General features: G+C 46.4%; 2 protein-coding genes across 4 annotated transcripts in view; one reads left to right on the top strand and one right to left on the bottom strand.

Annotated features, from left to right (window-relative positions):
- The window catches only part of LOC117235130 (TSC22 domain family protein 1), a 92,988-nt gene that overhangs the window by 43,961 nt on the left and 31,668 nt on the right, over nucleotides 1-17,359 (top strand). The gene's annotated exons all lie outside the window — the stretch shown is intronic.
- LOC117235131 overlaps nucleotides 1-17,359 on the bottom strand; it is a 56,943-nt gene that overhangs the window by 39,237 nt on the left and 347 nt on the right. The gene's annotated exons all lie outside the window — the stretch shown is intronic.

Raw genomic sequence — 17,359 nt, 5'->3', positions numbered from 1 at the left:
GTTACGCTTGACAATATACTTGATATATTCAGAGAGTTCAGAAGGGGACTGATTACCGGAATGAATGGAAATATACATAAAAATAAGGTAGCAAGAAACGCATAAAAGAATGTAATATTATCTTCCTACGTCTCACTCCTTTGCATTGTTCTCCGCGTAATTAAAGCATCCTACGGAGAAAATTACAGTACGTACCATCAAATCCTTTTATCTAGTATATTCAAATAAAGCATCGTTAGACGAAGAATGTTTACCATAACGATTACGGTCGACAGCTAGCAAGTGGAAGGATGGCAATCTTTTCCATCAGAGCCACATAATTCCGTTCGATTATCGAGGAAGAGGAACCGTTAATGACGCCTAGAACGGTTTTCCCTAATGAAGCGCATAGAGATCGCAATTTACGCACGTGTTTCCATCCACTAACGAGAGTCATTACTCTCTCTCCTTCTCTTTGGAAAGCAAGAGATGCCGCTGTGCTGCTGGCGATCATTTTCCCAGATGTATCACGCGTGAGAAGGACGCGAGATATTTCGCGGAATCGGTGAAACATGGCGGCGGACAAGTAGCCGCACGAACCTGTCGCCGAAGCTTTAGTCGGGTATAGGGGCTAAATGCATAAGAGAGAAGAGGTTTCTAATCGCTGTGCAGCCGAAGGTTTCCACGTATCCGATCATCTCGAAGCGATATCTGGACATGAAGCTGATTAAAACTGTGAAATATCGTCACGATCGCGCAGCTGCGGCTAGCTCCTCGTTACGTAACACAGCCGGATTGATAGCTGCGACAAGATTGTAATTACTAGGCCTAATGAGCCTGGGACGCGATCGATGATCGCTCGTAATTTCACGAAGATGGCTGCCAGCCTGACCCGCAAATTCCGTTACTTCGACCGAGCATTAGAACGGGAAAAAGAGAGAGTACGAAGTTAGAAAAGGATCCGTAACCTTCTACGAAACCGGAAACACGACCCCGCTGGAAATAGCCTGGTATGTAATTCGCGCGATAATTTCACTCTTTCTCCGTCCGTATCTTCTCATTACGCGGCGCGTAATAGAGACGAAAGTGGCGGGGATCGAAACGAGATCAAGATAACGCGCAGCGATCGCGGCGAGATCCGCGGATCGTAGACAGAGATCGATCGAAGGGGTAAAGTCTCAATCGTAATAACGAATGGTTCATAGCCGCGGAGCCGCTGACCCGGCTTCTGAGGCGGCGTTGACCTCGACCGGTCAAGATACTCGCCCGCGATGTTAGAACGGCTAATTAAATCGTAAGAATCGCGCGTGAGCGAACGATTCTCTATGGCCATCAGCAGAAATGCCTTTCTACGGCAATCTTCGGTCATAGAGAGGACGAAGCTCGTACGTGGCATAAATGACTCCCGTCCATTTCAGTATACGACGCTTGAATATCTTCACATTTGTTATTTTAATCGCGTTTAATAGCTTCGATAGCAGACACGCGTGCACGGAAGCTCGTGTAAATAAGAATTCAATACACGATCCATATGCGCGTACGAAACTTAGGGATAACGGTGCATCGAACGTGATAATAATTGATAGTTCATCCCAATGGTTGGCAAACGGACGAGTTTGCAATTTTGGGTTAATTACAGGCGGCGTGCTGCAATCTCGAATCGCCGCTGTGTCGAAGCTGTATTTATCTCGTCAATCGGAGGTATACACGAGAATCACGTTCGGCTGATCGTAGCCACGAATCCCTGACGAGGGATGGAATTTCGTAAAAGTAATATCGCACCTGATACCAGGTGATACCGTGCGAGTTCGTCTTAAATGTGACATAAATTTACTCTTCGACAGGATATTCTCGTCGATGACTATCTTAAGTCCTTCCTAAAATCTCGGCATCCTCTCGAAGTATACTTAGAGCGCCCTTTTTAGGGATTAAACGCTATTCGAAATTTCCAAACGTCTCGTCCCCGTGCCCATCAAGATGAGACTCTCAAGCATCGACGTCAAAAGGACGAAACTGAAAACACGAGTATCTATGGTATTTCGTTTCTATTTTTGATGAAACCAGTCGAAGCAAACCGCAACAGTAACGGACGTATTTTTACGACCTGGACAGAGCAGCGTCGGCTTGAGTATTAGCGACAGATGCGTAGCTCGTAGAGCCAATTTAACGGTTGCCACAAAAGCGGATCGAGCAAGCTGAAGGATACGTAGAAAACGACTCCGAGGTCGCGCGAAGAGAGCAAAACGAGAGAGAAGGGAGGAGCGGGGAGGGGCAGAGGAACTGCATTAAATCTCACCCTCTTGTGGCACCCTTGCCCCTGTACGCAACGCGTCGTGTGACGCGTATCGCGCTCACAAAAGAAACCGACCTGATCTGCGACCCAGCAGAAAGAGAAAAAACATCAGTGCACGGGGTGTTCCCTTTGAAACGATTTTCATGGTTCGCGGTTGCTTTTGTTGGGCGAAACGGAAACGTGTCGCCGACGAGAATCACGCGGTTTAGAATGCTTTCTGTACGCGATCAACTTTTTAGACGCATCGTTGCTAAATTTAGGGGAAGGACCGCTGCGCGCTAATTTGGAAACAGAGTTGCTAAATTAAGCAGCTGGATTCTTCATCCGAATAGGACGCTTTTTATGGTTTATCGAATAGGACGCTTTTTATGGTTTATCGAACACGAGCGGGCAATCTAAAGCATAGAACATATTAAAATATGTTAGAATCATTTTCAAAGATAAATTTCGTAAGAAATCATAATATTTCTTTGAAGCTATTACGACTTTGAAAACTTTGAAACATCTATCGAGTGACGAATCTCGAAGTCACTCGAAACACCGTATGCACGACACAGAAGTATGCAGACACGCGTGTGCACGCAGAAAGAGCAGAATTCGTTCTTGCGGTTGACCTATCCTGACCCAGCCCTTTATAACATCAACGCGTCGTCGCAGCATAGGAACGTCGACAAACATCGTGGATGTCCCTCGATCGCCGAGAGAACACAATGGCATTGCTCGCGTGCAGACACCCGTCTCAGCTCGCGCGTCTCTCCCGTGTGTCCGTCCACTTCGAATAGATACGTTTTCCTCGGCTGACGTGAGCGTGCACGCCTCCTCGGGATCGCGACAGCCTCGTATGGAGTAGAACTGTGGACCACGAACGACGAACGGGAAGAAAGAGGGTTGTCGACGTCAGACAACGAATGGGAAGAAGGAGCAGTTGCGTGTGTGTCGTACGTGGAATTTGACGTGGAGTGTGCTCGATGCGAGTTCGGCCACAATAGCACCGGTGATTGCAGATTCGTGATGATATTCGAGTCGCGTAATTGGTTAGGCTTAAAGGAGCCTAGGATTTTAGAAATTTTCGATTGATCTTGTTCGAAAGGGATTACTCGGAAATATCTTTGTAACTGTTAAGTGTAATAGGTTACGTTTATCAAGATGAAAGAAACGTTAGGAAACTTAACGCGCACCAGGAAGACGAGAGAGAAAGGTTTTCAAGGCAGGAAGCACGCGGTGGAATCACGCGATTCCTCCAGGTTGCCGCTGGCAGCTAGGTTAAATCCCGTTGATCGTAGTCGGCATCCTTTGACGACGTCCAGTTTGTACACGGTACGTACGAATTTAAAGGATTTCGTGAAACCACGTCCGACGAGAGAGTAGAGCGTATCCTTCTCTCTTGGAGCACAGCTTGAGGCAGGATGAAGACGTCCAGAGCTTCGTGGCAGCTCAAGGTCTGCCACTTCTCCCTTCTCCTGGGAACGATTCCTCTCCCCTTTGCTTCCTCTCTTTCTCGCTCTTCCTACTACCTTTGTCTGTCCTTCTCGTTCCTCGTTGTCTCTGAACATTCCTCTCGCTCTCTTCGGCTTCTCTCGGTTTCTCCCTCTTGCTGTTCGTGCCGCCCTCGGCGGTTCGGCGTTCACCAGAAAGAGACGAGAAGCAAGAACGTGCCCGAACGAAGAGAGGGGCTGAAGAAGGATAAGACGTGGCATCGCCAGGCGAAAGGGAGTGGAGGGATGACTAGCAGAAAACAGGGAGGGGGCAGGAACCCAACCGACTGAAATAATAGGTTGCGCCTGCGCGCTCATTAACCTTTATACCTTGCCAGGCTACAAGCACCACCGACCTTCTTCCTTTCTTCCTGCGATACACGCCGGTATATCTTGGTAGACGATACGTGTGTTTGCTTTGCCATGATCGGGCACACATGAGCCGCCGATTTCTCCACAGTTCGACTCTCACCACCTTTTGTCGGGGTTGCGTTTCGTGTCTGAATCGACCAGCCGATCGGAGCTGATTGGCGAGCCTTCAACGTGGTATTATGACGCGAACCTTCGTGATTTGAGGATTTCATGTTTTTGCGCTCGCAAAGGAAGAGTTTTCTTTTTGTTTTTTTTTTTTATTAGTGTAAGATTCGAAGTCGACGAGAAGGGTTAAAGTTACGGGGATGGAAGATCAGCGCGGGTAATTGAGAATGTGAAAATGTTTATTAATCGCAGCAAACGAGAACCATCTGTCGCGACCTAAATCGGGGGTTCTTAATCGATGATTAAAGGAAATTTCAGGAGCGAGTGAACGGTTCTTTAAAAATGAAATCCGTTTCCAGGAATTTAAAATTGCAACAATTTATCTCGACATTGCACACAAATCCTTGATCCAAATTTTCAGCCTTTCGTAGACTCGTTTTGCTTTAAATTCGAGCCCAGTACGTCCAAGCGGCTCCGGTTAATTTCATTGGTCCTAGTTACAGGTTGGGTCTGAATTTTTCCAGTCACCGGGATCCGTTTCGGGGATCTAAAGGCGAGCACGACTAATGCGATCGTGGATGCCCAAGGGTTGTATCATGCATTGGAACGCGTGTGCGTGAGCTGGAACGAAAGATTACGGTTGCTCGAAATGCAGGGCGAGGAACGTCGGCGTCGAACGGCGTGTTTACGGATTAAGCCTTCTCTTTTCGAGGATTATGAGAGTTTCAATGTTATAAGCTGCGTCTTGTACCTTTATAACAAACGCACGATACTTTTGGATTAAACGTCGCATACAATCTTTGAGAACGCCATAATGAACGAAAACTACTATCCACGAATCGATCTCAAAACTATTAATTTGACATCATTTATGATTACATATAAATTTCAATTCTGAATGGAATAAAGCTTCGTGGCATTCTTGAATGATAGGAATTTGTCAATGGATCGTTCGTTATATTTATTTCTCCCATAATTTACAAAACACATAAATGATACCTGAATAACGATATACTATCGATCTACTGAAAAGATAGATGATTATAAATAAACTCGATCCTATAGAATTCAGCGTCATTGAATTTCCATCAAGCACGCGGTATAAGTACTCACGTGTGACGAAAACACGAGGCAATCACCGGTCATAAAAACGCAGAAAAATTTCCATAGCACAAACCGATCCATAATAAACCTCCACGTACTTATGTATTATACATTATCGTAATATATATATATATATAGAATCGACGTCTCGCGTCGGCTGCTCGAAGAAAGAATTAATCAAGCGGCGCAAGCTGGTCCGCCTCTACGTCGAATTCCATGGCGCGACGAACGCGATCGCTTATCGATATCGTTTATCGTCCGATCGTTATCCTTTGACCAGCGCAAAGACACGAGTCGAAGGCGCGTTCCACGGTGGCGAAATTCGTAAGGGATTTGATCGATTCCAGCTATTCCGAGACGCGACGAGACAAAGGAGGCGCGCGCGGTAGGAAGCTGATCGCCGGTTGGTTTCGTACACCCGAGCCTGTGCGCCTCCACCTGACAGAGGCCCACAGATTTATCACTGTGCCTACCCGAACCAGATATCATCTCGCCTCCACCGTCCTCGTGTCCCGTCATACGTAATCCCGCCGCTCCGACAGCTCATCTATTTATGTAGCATTTCTTTTCTCCCTCTTCCTTTCTCCGTTCTCCTTCCCACTTTTCTCTTTCCTTCCCCTCGACTCTTCCTTCAGCATCGCCTAGCAACCCCCTGCCAGGTACGCTCTTCCCTTGAATCCATACCTGTTCTTTCTGCCTCTTTTATTATTATGATCTTCGTGTACAGCCTGTTCGATCGACTCTGTGTGTTTTGGGTATGGCGCTTGGATTATTTAAACGGCGCGAGGGAATTAATTTTTGGAATTCATGCACCACGTCTTATACAAGATCTGGAAGGGCCTGAGAATGGTTTGTTCTAGGGCCGTGTGCTATAATTTAGTTGGCGGGTACAGGATTAAGGAAGTGTTTTGGAAATTCTTTATGGAAATTATATTACATCGCTGTATTTATTACAGTATTTACGTAATAACTAATTAGATCCAACTGTTTTATTTCGTGTCGTTTAGTACAAAGGTACGCTTCATTGAAAATACAATAGTACGTAATTCCAAAGGGAGGAATAATATAAAGTATTCGACTATCGCCACTAAAAATTTGGTAGTTGTCGATTGCAGCACGTCGAATCGGCGTGTCACTATACCATTCTATTACAAAATGGTCACAGCAAACTTCGTCGTTTCCGCTCTGCACGCGTTCACTTTCACTGATTACTGCACTCAACCGCAACAGCAACGAAATACGTTTCCGTTAATGCAGTCATTTTTTAGCCGACGCTGTACTTTCGTAAAAGATAGCGTGTTATTAAGTCGAAGCGGTTTCTCCGGCTCGCTTGTCCGTCCTAATCTTGATCGAACACGAAAGTACCACGGACAGAAAGAAGAGACGTTACGTGATCGAAGCAGAACAAGTTCAGCTCGTGTCCGTGAAAGGTTTCGAAAAATGAAATATTGTTCGGTTTAGGCGAGCTCGTGCATCAAACGTGGACGAAAGTTTTAGCAAACAGGTAGCAACAACCTCGGTATCAACTGGATTCGAAGGATTACCAACTGGAATTAACTTTATAACGACGACGGATATAAAATCGTAGGATTAAAGGTGATACTTATTTAAGCATCGTAAAATGCACGCGACTCTGGTATTAATGGGCGGCGAAACGTGTTCCAACGAGCCGTAAAGATTAGGAGCGCCATTATATGACGGACAACAACATTCCTCGTCGTTGCACTCGTTAAGACTCTCGTACTATCTTTTAATTTATACTCGGTGTTATGGCAAAGGGGCAAATAGTTGGAACTCGAACGACTAGATGAGCAGCTTTCTCATATAATAGAATTTGATCTTTAAGATACTACGTACATTCTTAGTATTTTATAGTTTCTCGCAGCTATCTTCCATTGTTCTTCATCTACGACTAACATTTCTATTGAGACAGAAATACATATATGTCTTTAAAGGATAATAAACTATGATATTTCAGATCAATTGAATTGTTTGCAAGCGTGAAAAGAAAACTAAACGGCACAAAATATCGCGCATATCCTTTGACTGGGAAGAACTCCGGAAGTCGAACAGAGAAGTAACGAAGCGTGAAAAATACGCGTGCAGATCTGCATATTTATACGCGTGTTTCTATTATTACCGAGTCTTTTCTTTCTTGTCGGGAGACCGCACGTATATCTCTTTATGAACGAACCTTTCCGGATGAAGAGGTCGCGGACGAGTTTCGCTTCGTGAAACGTCTCGATCGCCGAGCTAAATCGCTTAATCTGCGGACGATTCCCAACGTCGGCGGCCTGTTCGCTGTCTCTTCTATTTAGCTTCACCGGATGTCGACCGGCTGTCAGATTTCTGGCGATGGATCGCGGCTCGCGGAAGATATATTCGACGTCCTGCTCGATCGAAGTGACAGATACAGTCCGTTTGATGATGATAAATCGAACCGACAAAACTATTTGACGAATTTCGTATTAATGAAATGATTCACTCAATGAGACTTCCGCCACATTCCACAGTGAAAATATAATTTAATTGCATAAATAAACATTTGTTTTTGGAAACTTGATATCGACTATAAATTACTTTGAGACCCAGTCGTCGTTTTGGAGAAAGGAAATTGGAGATCTTAATTTACATATTTTTTCCTTATACCCCCTTATGTTCATAAATTTCCCAGACTACCGTATTTATGACGAGTGAAAGTTTACGAATAACGTCACAAGATTTCTCCTAGTGATTTCTTTTCGTCGTTATCGCTGGCCTATACTTTCCTAAGTAAACGTTGCAACTTGATTTACCCCTTGATAGATTTGAGCATTACGATCCTGTTTTGACACGAAACACTGCAATTGGAAATACGATCACGGTAAAATTATAGCTCTGTTAACCGACTACCTGGCCGGGTAGGCTTCTATGCCCAACACCGGCGTAAAATGCGATCGTCAATTACGTTGTAGAGGTCTAATTGTTCGCGCGTGGTTTCAAGGCTACACGACGAGATTACAGCGTACTAAATGTTTGCATATGGTTTCTAGCGCGCAGGTCACACCCACGCGAAGCCCTGGATTAAAATCTGTCGGCTGGCTTCTCTCGTTATCGCGCGGAAAGTAAGATGTTCGTGAATAGCTGACGTCTCGACCGATTCGATCCGCTCGAGCGGCTATTATCGTTTGTCGACTTGCGTTTTCTGACGTTGATTACCGCGTCGGCGACTTAATGCGTCTGTCGCTCGCGTTTAAGCGACCGTTGAAAATGCAGCCACCGCGACAGTACGCGCGACTGCGTTCGATCGCGACCACGAAACTCCGTAACAATGAAATAATGGTTCGTTTGATGTGGACCGCAGCTCGTATATACGTTTCTGGTTTATGAAGCTGGCAAAAACTTAACCTTGAGAAATTGCGATTAACCATCGAGGAATCGAAACCTTGGAAATCGTGTAAAAGCAACACAAAGCCAGTTTTAATTACACGAAGAATAGGCTGCGAGGCTATTCTTGTGCAATGGTCGGCGAAAGAAAACGTAAATGCGAAAGTATAAAGGAACTAGGAAAAACTATGAGCAATTGGGTAGAAACCTTGGTAGTCGTGAAAAAGCAGATGTTTCAATTATACGAAGAATGGGCCGCAAGGCCGGTACTTAACAACTCTTGATGTGACGGTTAGTGAAACAAATTGTAAATATAACAGTACAGTGAAATTAGGAATAACTGTAAGCATTCCAGACAACTGAAAATTGTTAATCTTCGTGCCAATAGTAGTCACTATAAATCGACAAAAAAGATTTCACTATTACTTCGTCGATTCTTCTTTAATCTAAATATCAATATGAGTTGCCCCATAGGCTGTACGATAACGTGTTTAATCGTCACACTAAGCGGAGCAATGTTCACGACTCATATGGAAAATGTAATTAACGCGAGGCTACTTATAACAGTTACTCAATACTCTTGGACGATCGGTTAAAGACGAGATATGCATTAAGTGGCAAGCAACGTGATCGAGGACCACGAAACGCAAATCGACGAGCGATGATAATCGCGCGAGTAAGACGTCGGATTTTGGCCGGCCGTCCGCGTTTCGTCTCCCCCTTAAACGGTTCTCGAGCACACCGAACGAGAGAGAAGCGAGGATCGCTTGGGTGGAGACGCGAGAGCAGCCGAAAGGCTTCGGACGAGGAACGGTGTGTGACAGCGTGTAATCTCGCCTTAGCTTCGAGCCTCGCCGAAATAACAGGTTCCTCTTTCCCTCGTTCAACGCGATCTTCTCCCTCTTCCTCTTTTTTCCTTCCTTTCTTTCTCTTCGTTCGTTTCTTCCTCGTCGTCGCGAAGTTCTCCACGATTCTTCGCTGATCGCCGCTCTTCTCTCTTTTACCATACGCTGTACAAAGTTACGATTTCGTGTTCGGAGACATTATTAAGCCAGTAGCGATGTCGTCATCGATGCACGCTCGAATCATCGTCCAGCGAATCGGATTCTTAATGTTCAACTGCTACACGTGGTTCACGCTCTCTTAGCGGATCTGAACGCCGCGATATCACCTGTAATGATGAATTTATAAAAATACACCGACGCTCGTTGCAGATGCCGAGATGCTCAAGTTCTTGACACTATAGCTGTTGCAATTCCAACCAATGGTAATGCAACTTTTATCTCGACGTCCATAATGTTGAGATACGATGGAAATAATCGGCAAGAAATGTAAACCACAAGGTTCTAACTGCGCTCTCCAGGTCATACTCTGAGAATACAAAGTAGGCTTCCCGTTTTAATATCTTCGAGACTTCCTTCTTCTTTGCCTTCTCAATTGTCGCAAATTCTTCTATTATCGTTCCTTTATTGCTCTTATACAACGAGATCAAGCTTCCGTTAACAACTTATCGACAAGTCACGTTCCGATCTCATAGTTACACAGCTAATACCTCCTACATACTATTAAGCGTTACGTAAAGCTCTGAATCGCCGGAGGGCAACAAATTACAACCGCGAAACGACAGATATCGGCACGGAGACCTAGACAACGATGCCAACGACGAGGTATTTATCGGTGTGTCATCGGTTCGACATTATTGCATGACGCTATCCCTCTATACTGCAGGGTGTTGCAAGTGATGGCATAATGTTCGCACGGCAAGATACTAAACGATCCATGCATCAACGTCGCGAAACTCCTGCGACACCTTTCCTTTCGCGGTAGCGATAATTTCATCGAACCGAAATCTTGATTAAAATTTGCCCGGCCCAGTGGTTATGGTAGAAGCCCATATTTCACAGATCAATTTCTCCTGTTCGACGATCGAACGACGTGCAAACGACATCGGCCACGATTCTTCTCTTTCACCATTCTACGAACGATGGAGACAGAAAAATGACGTTTCACTCGACTAAACACGATGTCGAGAGACTGAAAGCTATCCACGGTGGACGCGCAAGCCGACTGGTAGTTAGGTCGGTAGCTTTCGGTCGATCGTGACGTCGATCGGAAGTGGACACGGTTTTCAGGGGGAGCCCTAGTGTATCTCTGGTATCGCGGCACCAACGTGTCTCTTTCGCTATGGCAACGCGCCGGTTCCACCATGACGACGATGATATCGCAGTCCGCCGATCCGCATGAATACCGAAGAATCAATCACCTTACTGATCGGTGTGCCCGATAACGAGGCCCGCTGCACGATCTAGATTTGCATCGGTGGGCCACACCATTGAAATCATAATAATACCGCCGATCCATTATTACGCGGACCCGGCTACGAACCGGGATACAGATGTCGTTTAGCGGTCGGCTTCCAGCGAATACTCTCGTGGTAATTGATCCATCTCCGACCGCTGTCGACCGATTATATTATCGCTCCTTGCGCGTCGATCGCCGTACGATACTTGCGCGGGAATTCGTGAGAGAACAATCTTTGAAGACCGGATAAGTTCGACGTTTGAACTTTCATGGATGCTGAAGGGGTAGATTTGAGAACTTCATATTTTTCTATACGATGGAAATTGATTCTGAGACCGAGGTCTACGAAAATACTTGGCGCCTGTCTCTTTCATCACAGTGTCTGACTAGAATCTCAGCTACATTACAGCAGATTACATACCTTTCTTAATGATGAAGGAGAATCTTAAAATTAATTTCTGTGAGATTGCTGTATATCTGTTACTGGAGCAATCGTTAAAACTTCAACCAGAATTAATTTCAGTAGCGACGAACAAGAATGCTTAATAGATAGATAGAGGTACGGACACGACTCAACGAGTTTGACTAGACAAGACGTGAACAGATTCAAGTCGATCAGCGATTCGGAGGTTTTCAAAGAGCTACGATGTCGACAGAAATTTATTCCGATAATGAACTCGGGTAGAACACCCGGTACAAAGTATTCGAGTGGCAAGCGCAATTCGAAAAGGTGGCGCGTGGACCGGTTCGGAACCACATTCCCCCTTGACAGAAGTGCCGAATCATTCGGAGCTGTTCCACTGTCAACGTTGAAACACAGAATTCTTATCGACGGGAAATTTGACCGCCGGTGCTACTCCTCCAGCGATACCACGAAATCTCGCGCTCAATTAAGCGATCATTGTGATCTCTGAACGTCCTGATTCGTCGAGTTTCGTAGAACGTTGAACGTTGTTCGAGCACCGGTATTCAAGAAAAGTTAACGAACCTGTGATTAGAAAAATGTTATTTCAGGGATCAAGTCGTAGTTGCGCACCAAGGAACTTTGAACGAATATCCATTTATAAAATAATAATATGGAAGAGCTAGGACATAAAGTGATAAGTGAGTTTCTGTGTACCCCAGTCTCTTCGCGATTAATACTCGAAGCCATTAAGTAAGATTTACAGAAAACGTTGAACTTGGTGCCTTTTCGAATCGTAGGAAACGCAATCTATAATCCAAGCTGACTCTCGAATCGTTCGATTCACGCCCGTCTTTAACCTCATGGGCGCATTAGTTTCCTGTCTTATGAGAAACCTTTGAACATCCTCGGAGTCGAACATTTACTTTGATGGCTAAGTAATGATTCTTATTTCACGCAACGCTCGTAGGACACACGGTGGCGATCCCGCGTACGACCGCAGAATAAGCGGGCTCTACGGTGCCGTATGGTAATCGCTATTCGGATTCCTCACCACGGGTCGCTGGATCATTGCGTTTCCTAGTAATAAATTGTGTACCTGAAGCCCCGCGTGATACGTACAAGCTTCCAATAGACGGCGCACTTTGTATCTTTTAATCTATGGAGCCACCGTGAAAAATTCGAATGGCATTCCGACGAAATTTCCCATGAACCGGCTAATCGCTTCCGTGACGTTCTAGTATCCCTATCGGGGCCGATAAACTATCAATTTATAAGAGAGGCTCTCCTGCCAACGAGGTTCACTTTTACATGAAGTTCTGAGATATCCTCGAGCGGTTTTGTTCGAAGCCGTAATATCGGATACGAAAGGAGAGGGTCGAAAGTGGGACCTCGACGCTAACAGCCGGGCAATCTCTGATTTTCTCTCCGAATGGCGGAGATGATACGGTCGGCCGGCAATTAGCCACCAACCTTACGCGTCCACTCGGTTCGTTCCAGTGCGGCTTGTGAACGTCCGCATCTCGTCGCCTGGTTTCTCTCTCGTCATAGCTGTGCCGGCCCGGGAGGATCATGAGCTATAATCACAAGAGGGGTCGTCGAGCATTACAAACAGCGGCCCGTCACGCGAGCCGGTCGAGTTAGCACCGTTCAGCCCGGGGACCATTGTCGGGTAACGTTGCCTTCCAGGGATCGTGGCAGCAGAAGAGGAGACGGAAAAGAAGAAACGACGCGAAATCGGTAGTAGTTGATGATCATAATGGTGGAAGTCGAACGAAGGAAATGAAGAGGGCTTAAGGACGATGAAAGGAGCGGTCGTAGTAACAAAGACAACGAAATGTGTCCAGAAAGAGACGGTGACGAGAGAAATCGCAGGTTCTACCGGAGAATCTGGCCTCTCCGGGTTTCGCAGAGAACGAACGTATAATATCAGCGTGAGGAAGAAAGAGAAAGGACAGCGCGGAGTCGAAGGAAGATACGGGGAGAAGAGAGAAACGAAGATCTCTTTCCTGGTGGTTGGGAAGAGAGGGTGGGGGCAAGGTGGATCGCGGATTGAGTCATTATGCTTGCTCGGAGGAGACCACAGGCCTTGATGCGGGAACGGCTGCCATCGGCTCGTGAAAGGAAACCGACCGGATGATTCAACGTATACAGACGGACAAAGTAGTCGCGGTGCTTACTATACACTGCACTCATCCTTTCCTCGTCCCTATTCTTCTTCGTCTCCTTCATTGTCCACATCTTCCTATTCCCTATTCCTCATCCAATTCTCTTCTCGTTTCTCTTCGCTCCATCGTTCATAGACCGCGCTGTGGAACTGGTTATGGTACGTTCATCAAGTTTGACCAGGACGAGAAGGACGAAGACCAAGATAACCTGTCGATCGCGCGTTAACTAATTTTCCATCCCGCTTGGCCGTTCGCGTTTTCTTAGAAATTGATCGTTTCCCGTTTTTTTCGCCAACATTGATAAAGCGACCTGACTCGTTACAGCGAAATTTATTAACGCGTTTGGTCGCTTTTCGACGATGCACTATCCAAGCAACGGAGAAATGCCTCTTCGAATGAAACGAGTTTTTTCTTAAGAGTAATTAACGTAGTAATGCGAAACGCACGCTGGAGTTTACTAATTAACGGTAATACACCGTTGTAAAAATTGATCGATCTTCATTTTTTCGCCCACGACGATAAAATCTCATTCTTACCCGTTTCCTCGTACTTTTTCTGTCGTACGTCGCAATAAAAGCGACCGAACTCATTACGGAAAAGTTTGTTAACGGGCTCGATTCTTCTTCGTAATACGTTGGTTAATTAAATGGCTTGTAATTTATGTTGGCAGCAAGCAAAGCGCGCCTTTGTTATCAGGGGGTAATTGGACTTTAGCAAAATCGAACAACGCTACCGGTTTTTTCGCCGGGGCAATAAAGCCCGCTCGAACGAAAAGCATTAATAAATTCTATTCCGGTTCCACGTGAGGCGCGTTCTCTTAGTAAGAAGCGATTTAAGCTAAAGATCATTTACAGTCATTCCGGTGATATTCTTCGAGTAATTTTCATTATTGTGTTAAACGACATCAAAATTAATCCACTGCGATAACGAGAAGTAAAAATTTGTTGCGTACGTTATTCTCCGAGCGATGTCGGTCTCTCTTAAACTGATAATCGAATCATCGAACAGCAGCACCTTGTTGGAATCGCGACAAAGATCGAGATCGGGTCAAGTAGGACTATTGCACCCGCGTGTACATCAATATTGTGACATCGGACTGGTCCATCGACGAGTTCTGCACCGATATCATTATGGGTAGCTAAGCCACCACTGGATTTTATCTCGATCATCGAGCCGGTGTAAGCCAAACGAGTTGACAAGTCCACGATTCGTCGGAGAAAGGAAGGTCGGGGCGACAAATAGAAAAGGAGAAACCACAGGTACCAGGGTCGAGGAACAGAAAAATCGTTGCCTGAAACCACACGATCGATTACCTGACTCTTGGAAAGAGAGGGAGCGCGGTCGGGAATCTTTTGACAAGTCACTCTGGACCGGGCAACCTGCTTTCGCGGAATCGTTCCCATCGCTCCCGGCTGATACCAATCTCGCTAACATATCGTCCAGCCCACAGACACCATAGTGAAATGCATATTTCGGTACATCGCGTGTCCCTCCACTCCTGTCCGTTTGTTTCCCCATTTCTTCCCCTTTATTTGTCTCTGTGGTTTAAAATGCGAGACGAGCGTAGGTGTCCTGCGGAGTATCAAAATTTATTCGCTCTCACCCTCTTGCGCGTGAAACGCTAGATTCTCCTGTGTTCATTACCGTCCGATTGTGTCACCACCCGATTCACGCGATACGATGCGATTAAAGTCACACGGAATTGTTCGAACATCTGTTTTCCCTTAAGTAGCTTCACGCCCGATAATTCACGTTGAACGAGAGTCGAGAACGAGACAGTCGAGAAAAAAAATTCCCTCGTCGTACAGATTGCCATGATCGTAACGGTGAGAAACGCGATACAGGGAAAAAGTGGTCGTTTGAAACGTGTACGAAAGACTTCATCAACTTTCTTAATGCGAGAGAGTTGCGTGGCAGTACGTACATCAGGGTACGCGTGGGGTCGCGCACGACAAACCAGCGGGAGATCGTAATTTGCGGCATAACTCGACGAAGAAGAGCGCACTTTCACGGGCATCGCGACTGCTCTACTTGTCATTCGTCTAACTGTACATTGTTATTATGTCGTTCAGGAATGTGGCGTGGAACGGATCCCCGGATAATATCACATGACACGCGTATTCACCGACCTTTCTTGTACCGTTTAAATCCTGTTTCTAAGTACTGTACGTGTCACTGCCCTGGTACGTGTAATTTTGAATCAATAATAATGATATTACGTCACATAAATTATTACACATATACATGTTAGACAAGAGAAAAAGGTATGCTAATAATAAAAAATATTCGTTTCGTATTTCAATTGCAATCGGAGCGCCAGAAGAGATTGCAACGGCGGAGACTTCAACGCCGGCACAAGCGGGATCGATCCGTTTTCCCAGCGGTCGGCAATTAAACCGAATCCGTGCTCGTGGTCGCGGTTACGGGAGGAAGAGTAGCATAACACGGCCGCGTTTGTGCCTTTTCGAGCATCGAAATTGAAGAATTTACGAGGTTGACCAGCCCGAGCATTTGCCTTTACACCGCACCTCCCTTAGCCCGTTCCCTTAACAGCATCCTCGTATCTGCGGCCGGTCTCCCTCGCGTTCGAATTTCGTGGTCCCACGTCGATGCTTTCTCGTCTCGTTTCGTCCATCCGTCCGCTCGTCCGTCCGCCCGTCCATTCGTCCGGCGTTGCCGCGCGGATTCAATGTCCATGCAAAGTAAACGGCGGTCTCGAGAACGGCTGTCAATTATCCGTTATATACGGCCCTGGCCCTCGAACCCATTCTTAACGACCCCTTAAAGCTGGCCACGAACAGTCCAGCCCCCTCTCCACGCGTCTCTCTGTATCGCGCCCGAAAACTCGGAGGCATGGGGAGGCCTTCTTCGACGACAACGAAAATGACCACGAGGACACGAGCGGACCAACGAGAACGAGCCAAGGAACGAACGAACGCGCGACACGAGAAGGACGAAATTGAAGAGGAGGAAGACCGGCTGCGAAACCGGGGGTGAGGTGGAAGCGGTTTCCGGGAATCGTTTGGTATTCCAACGCTACCGCCACTCGCGGCACCTTCCTCCTTCAAACTGCGGACAGATTCCTCTGCGGCCTCGTCGAAGAGGCCGATACAGGGACGATCGCTTCTATAGCCGCGCCGCGAAGTGTGTCAGAATTGCAAATGGACAGCGCGGCAGCCGACGAAACACAGAGACCGACGCAGTCGACGGAAAGAGGGCGCGAATTCCAACGTGTAATTCTCTAAGATGGATTCGAGCCGAGACCAAGGAATTCGTGCCGTTCCGTTCCAAGTGGGGGAGTCGGGGTTTCGGGAAAAGGGCTGACGCGTTCCGTCGACAGTGGGAAAGATTCGTTCCGATTTTACGAGAGAATTCGTCCCTTTGTCCCGCTGAGAGGAACTGTCTCTTTTTCTAGCGCGTGTTTGTTTTACGACGCAGAGAATGAATCCTCTGTGCCAGCAGAAAACCTTCGAGTCCGAGTCAAGGTTCTGTAACAATGAAATTTTCTGAGCAAGCTAGAGCTTCTTTATGACCACGATTTAAAATTCATAGCGGAATAATACGATAAACAAGATCGGTTGGCGCGAAGTTAACGAATCTTTTAACGAGGCGACGCTCGCGGAGCACAGGAACGAATGACGCGGCGAAGAGAACGTTCAGGTTAACAGGTACGAAGCATCATTCTCTCGCTCGTAAACGCCAACGCCTCGTAATTATAACGATACGTCCCGTTCGAACGTAACGAGCCAACTGAGAGGAGATCGAAAAGCCACGGGCTCCTCTCGTGGCACAC

This window comes from Bombus vosnesenskii, unplaced genomic scaffold (genome assembly GCF_011952255.1).
Source record: "Bombus vosnesenskii isolate JDL3184/JDL3185 unplaced genomic scaffold, Bvos_JDL3184-5_v1.1 scf7180000013314, whole genome shotgun sequence".
NCBI lineage: Eukaryota > Metazoa > Arthropoda > Insecta > Hymenoptera > Apidae > Bombus > Bombus vosnesenskii.
The sequence above is the reverse complement of the archived record's forward strand: the minus strand, read 5'-3'. Positions and strand labels throughout refer to the sequence as shown.